The sequence below is a fragment of the Furipterus horrens genome, unplaced genomic scaffold (assembly GCF_987537825.1).
Source record: "Furipterus horrens unplaced genomic scaffold, mFurHor1.1.pri manual_scaffold_2, whole genome shotgun sequence".
Lineage (NCBI taxonomy): Eukaryota > Metazoa > Chordata > Mammalia > Chiroptera > Furipteridae > Furipterus > Furipterus horrens.
The window spans coordinates 55,416,715-55,422,438 of record NW_028327172.1 but is presented as its reverse complement, the minus strand read 5'-3'; the positions used below and the strand labels follow the sequence as shown (position 1 = coordinate 55,422,438).

The following is a 5,724-nucleotide window of genomic DNA, read 5'->3' as shown; positions in this document are numbered from 1 at the left end:
AGAGGTAAAGTCCCAGTGTCTTCTCTCACTCCCCTCCACTATGAGCAAGGTTCCATAGACTGGGTCCCTCAAGTTGACAAATTCTCCCAGCAGAATTTCTTGGGTGGGAAGTCAGAGCCAGGGATTGTTCCAAAATTCAACACCTCTGCCCAGGGAGTGAAGAATAAGGAAGTAGGACAGATGTCCTTAGCAATGCTAGTTAGGATTTAGATAACCCTGTGAAAATCACTTCAGATCTCAGTCTTTTATCCATGAAATGGGCCTCTGAAGACCCTGCCTCACTCACAGCACAGCTGTGAAGACCTAATGAGGTTAGGTCCAGGACAGCACATCGTGACTGGTTAAGCTGTACTCAGACAGGCCTTAGAGCATGGACTGTTGGGGTTTTCAGTCTCTTCTCGTTCAAAGGCCTTTCGCTGCCTATAGGATGTCCCTGAATGCCCTCTCATTTCATATAATGCGATCTCCTGGTTTCTCAGCTAGGAGAGCTTCCTGGAAAGAAGCTGAGGAGCCATGGGAGCTGCTGTCTTTCATGAAAAGGTGATCACTCGCTCTTTGTGGTGTCCCGGATCCAGCCTGGACTGTGATGATTTCTCTGCTTGGCCTGGGACAGGAATGAGGAGAAGAGGGAGAATGGATGAAAAGTGGGTGACACACAGTGGAGGCTGCAGCCCTGGTTGAGAGGGTTCCCAGGGCAAAGGGGGATCAGACGTCTCAGGAGGGAGGAGTCTCCAGTTCTGCTCTGGGCTAGGCTCACAATGGTCCTAGAACTCAGAATTTGACTAGTGCTTAATTCATAAAAGACCCTACATGGGTTTGTACTCAGCCACAAGACAAGTTAGCCGGCTAAGAGAATGGGTATATAAGTGCATAAATAAGTCATCATTGTCATATTCTCCTTACATCTCCACCCTTTCTAGGGGAGACCCCTAAAAACTGCTGACATTACTTCCCCTTCTGTCTTGAGGAAGCCCAGTTTCTTGTCATCTCATCCTTTTCTTAAAAACACTAGAGAATGAGATTGGCTCCTAAGAGATGTTGTATACACCTCACAGTCCCCAGGAAGCACAGTTCCAACAAGGACTTCATTCTACACAGCTTGGGAATACTAAATACCTCGCAGTGGCCTTCACCGTCCCAAATGAGACGGAGTCCAAGTTCTACCTGGTCATGAACTTGGTGATTCCCTATCAGCTAACCATTGGCTCCCTCATCATTTGTTCCCATCTTTGGTTAAACTTCACAATGTAGGTCAGCAGACAACTCACCCACCTCCCAGTCACTCATGGCCCTGTACGCCTATGGGTTGCCTGAGACCATCAGTAACAGTAGCCATGTTTTCTCTTCTAGCCAGAGCTGGCTTCCTCAGGAGGGAAGTGCACGGCGACTACTGTGTGCAGATACCTCCTGCCAAATCTGCAATGCTATGGCGCTGGAGATTAAGCAGTTGCTGGTGGGTGAGAACACTCTGATCCCCCCCACTTCTCCAGCACCATCACAGGGCTCCTCTTCCCTAGAGATTTTGCGCAAGTCTAACGTGTCTTTTGAGAATAGTCTGGAGCATCCTGCCACATGCTCTCAAGAACTTTCACTTTCACCTGAAACACCTTCAGCATCACAATTAATGGACCAGGAATATTTAACCCATTCAGTCACTTGGTCAGCTGCCCAATCACCTGGTACAGCTAGTAAGCAACATTACTGGGCTGAAAATGACCAGCTAAGACAACAATTTCAAGTGCCAGGTATGCCCCAGCTCCAAGACACTATGTCTTCTTCATGCTTTGAGGGGCTTAGGATTCCAGTAAACCAACAGGAGATAATACAGGAAAACCTCACCCCTGTGTACGAGAACCAAGGTCAGCAGCCTTTGCATCCCCAGGTCTCTCTGCTGACCCCAAACCAAGATATTTCTACTATGACACATCCTATAGACTTGCCTATGGTCACTGTCCTGCCTGTCCACCTGCCATTCCCAAGTCCTGAAGTCCTGAGGCTCCTTGAGGCACATGTTAAAAAATGGGTGCATTTCCAGAGGTGGGGGCTGCCCAGACGTGTAGAGAAGTCCCTGAGACAGCTTATGCCAAACCTGCCACTGTTTTACCAACCTGTGAATAACCGACCAGCTTCTTTCATCCAAAACGACACTTCCGAATTCTCTGCGGAGAAATTTGCCACCATTTCCTACCAGACGTGGGGTTCATGTATGGCTGGCCAGGCAACCCAGGCATTCTGGGTTTCGGAATGGTCCCTTATGGACCCAATACAAAGACACCACTACCACCAAAACCCAAACCACGTGGCTCTGGCCTTGCCCTCTCCAGCCCTTAAAGATGTAAGTGGCCTCTATCCACTTACTGAGAAAAAGGTGAAAGACTCGGTGCACCATCTGCAGCAGAAATACAGCCAGCTATTCTGTGGCCTCCCTTCTCTTCACAGTGAGTCCCTGGATGACATATTCTTGGGCTCTCAAGGTCACTCCACAAGCGAGAGTCTGTCCAAGCTCCCGTCGAAGGATTCCCTTTTCCTCAAGGAATGCTCCTTCTTACATCTGTTGCCAAAGACTGCACCCAAGTCAGGCCCACCCTGTCCCACATCGTCACCAAATTCTGTCATGCCATGTGACCATCCACCAGTTCAGGTCCATGTCCCATTTCTGACTCTGGCCCAGTGTGAAGCCTTAGAGGGGCACATGCTGCAGAGGAAGCTCCAGCACCAGTGCAGTTTGCCAGCTGTTTTCCAGAGAGCTCAGCACACCCAGACCCCTGTGCCATATAAGTCTTGTGACACAGCCCAATCTCCTGAAACTCCGGGAAAGCCCAACTCCCTCTGTACAACTGTGGACTCCCGAGAGCTGCTAAAATTTCACCTCCAGAGGCAGCTGAGTCACCATCGCTGGGGCTTGCCCCCAAGGGTCCAGCAGTCCTACCAGTTGCTCCTGTCCCCCACTCACCAGCAGACTCCATCTCAGAGCTGCACAGCCCTAGCCAGTGTGAGTGTTCCCCAACCCTTGGCCCTGAAAGCCATTGATGCTGGTGACCCTTGCTCATTGTTTGAGGACCCAGTCCGCATACCACACTTATTTGACCGAGTCAAGGCAATAATGCAGAGCCACATTGACTCCAAATGTGGGCAGATTCATGAGGGAAAGATCCCTGCCCAAGTCTATAGGTCTTATGAGTGCACTACTCCTGGAGGCCTTGAAGTGGATGCCTTCACCTGCATCCCAGAAAGCAAACCACTGGAGCTACAGGCAGCAATCGACCCTGACCTACAGCAGAAGACTATACCTCAGATGCCAGCGTCCCTTGATCAGCAGCAACAGACCTTCCCAGAAGATGAACCTCCAACAGAACCTCCAACTCAGGTGATCTTACCTGAAGAGCAGTGTATAAGGCCTGGACCATGCTTTCAAGGTGTCAATGAGACCTGTGCGGACACTGCAGACAATTTTCAGCCTAAAGTGCCAGTGGAAGGAATGATTGAGATGGAGCCTCGAGAAAGACAGACAGAGTCTGCTAGGCCCTATCTACTCAAGGAATCCCTCTTGGCCAAACCAAATTTCCATCTGAGAAAGAAAACCCTAGAGATACAATGGGGAATTCACACAAAGGCAAGGGAGTCCAGGGAACAAACTGGATGCTCAGCAACCACACCCCCACAGGCGTCTCTTGGGAGTTTAAACAACAAAGTAAAAACATTGCTCCAGAAACTGTCCATCCCACCAAACACTCCCCATGCCCCAGATCCAAAATGGCTCTACCTTAAAGAACAGCTGGCCCTTGAGTTAAAGGCAGTGCGGCAGAACCAGAAGCAACCTAGTCGCCAAGCAACACCCCATGGCTCTGTCCATGGGTCCTCCAAGATGTCACAACCCTCTGGGGCAATGACAGAGGGCCAGGTGCTTTGTGCTCAGTTGGAGGCCAGTGTGAACAAGCCCAGCCTGGAGGAGCCTTGGAGCCCTGAGTCCCAAAGCCCTGGCAAAAGCAAATATTCAGCTCTAGTTCACATACTGGCTAAAAAGGAAAAGCATTCAGGGAAACCACAATTGGCAGGAGACCAAGGAGAAGAAGATGCAGGATTTGTGACCACCTCAGCAAGAGAAAAAAGCCACCCTGCTCAAGCCCAGAGGCCAGAAGGGATGCTTCTGAACAGGACTCCCCAAAGCCTCTGGCCACAGAAACTTGGCTTTCACCTTGATGCTCCCTGTCCACACAGGTCCCAGCATCATGCTCAGCTTGAACCCCCAGAGCCTCCTCCAGGAGTCCCTATGGGGGGGAAATCTAAGAAGAATGACCTGCAAGACAGTCCCACCAGGCTCAATGTCAGCCTCAAACCAGCAAGGATTCCTGAGAGTGTCCAGCGTGTGGTGTTCCAGGTGTCTCCTTTCCTGGGCCATCTCATTCAGCATAAGCCATTGCAGCACCAAACTTTGCAAGGCTGGGTTTCACAGAGGCAGGTGATGCCAGCCCATTGTCACAACAGGCCCCACCTTCCAGAATTGGGCTGGACAAATAAGAAGAAATCCTTTCTGCAGCGTATAAACCTCAAGGCAAAAGGCAATGGGCAGAGGGAACCCATGTTTTTGAGAGCTGTGAAAATGGCCAATACCAAAAAAGAAAATGTAGAAAAGGGGCTTGCTCCAGCCAAAAGTCCCATGGAGAGAACTAAGACAGAGGAGACAAGAGGGGACCCCATGGCCCAACCTCCCCCTACTGAGAAGCAGGTGGGCCCGTTCTTGGATGTCTCCCATTCCCCAGACAGTAAGCTCCAGCACCTCTCCTGCTCCAATCACCTCCACTCTGCTTCAGGCTTGGGCCACCCTTGCCACCGCCCTCAGCACTGTTCTCGAGTGGCTTGTGCCATCCAATCAGGGAACCCATCCAACTCTCAGTTCTGTCCTCAGAGGGAAATGCTGCCCTGCTCAAGAACACCCGGCACAATTAAAAGATGTTGTCGGCTCTCCAGAGTCTGCATCCCTTGAAGAGGACTGCTACTGTCACTTTAATTATGTGCAAGTGGGGTAGGGTGCCACCCAAAATACAGTCTATATCTCTAATCAAAGACTTGTCTGTCTGCTCCTTCTCTCCTCTGTGGTGTGTTAAGGGAAGGCATCAGGGAGGCTGAAATGTCCTTCCTGTCTAGTCAGCATTCCACACCATCTCTTCCCAGCCCAACCTTTTCCTCTATTTTTACTACCTCTCCTTGTGTTCAGTTTCTCCTTCGTTCTTGCCTGAATAAATAGCATAGAGTCTCACATACCCAGGGCTTAGGATAATGGCTAGCATATAGTAAGGCCTTAATAGTATTTGAATCCAAAGTCTGGACTGGGGAAGCAAGAATCACTATGTTAACACAATAAGCACTATGAAATGGGGCATCCTCTGCCGATAAGGACTCCAGAAGGATCAAAATAAAAATGACCTTGATAAGCATCTTATGTTCAACAATTTAAATATTTGAGTATTTACTCTGTGCAAAGTACTCTAGCAAACACAACAATGAACATGACACAGGACTTGCACAACATAGCTCGTGAACTCATGGGATAGCCAGTGTCTCACGCCCAAATTGTCTAATCAGCATAGATACTTGGATGTCCAATATTCATCTCAAAATAATAAACTGAACTCCTGATTCCCCACCCACCACCATCACCCAATCACACATATGAAACATGCTCCAATCATAGTATCCACCATTCCAATTAAAGGCAACTGTGAA

The 5,724-nt window shown here is 49.5% G+C and overlaps 1 pseudogene; it reads left to right on the top strand.

The window, feature by feature from the left end:
• The first annotated feature begins 1,285 nt into the window (after positions 1-1,285).
• Positions 1,286-4,984, top strand: LOC150018592 (protein SPATA31F1 pseudogene; annotated as a pseudogene).
• Positions 4,985-5,724: the final 740 nt, after the last annotated feature.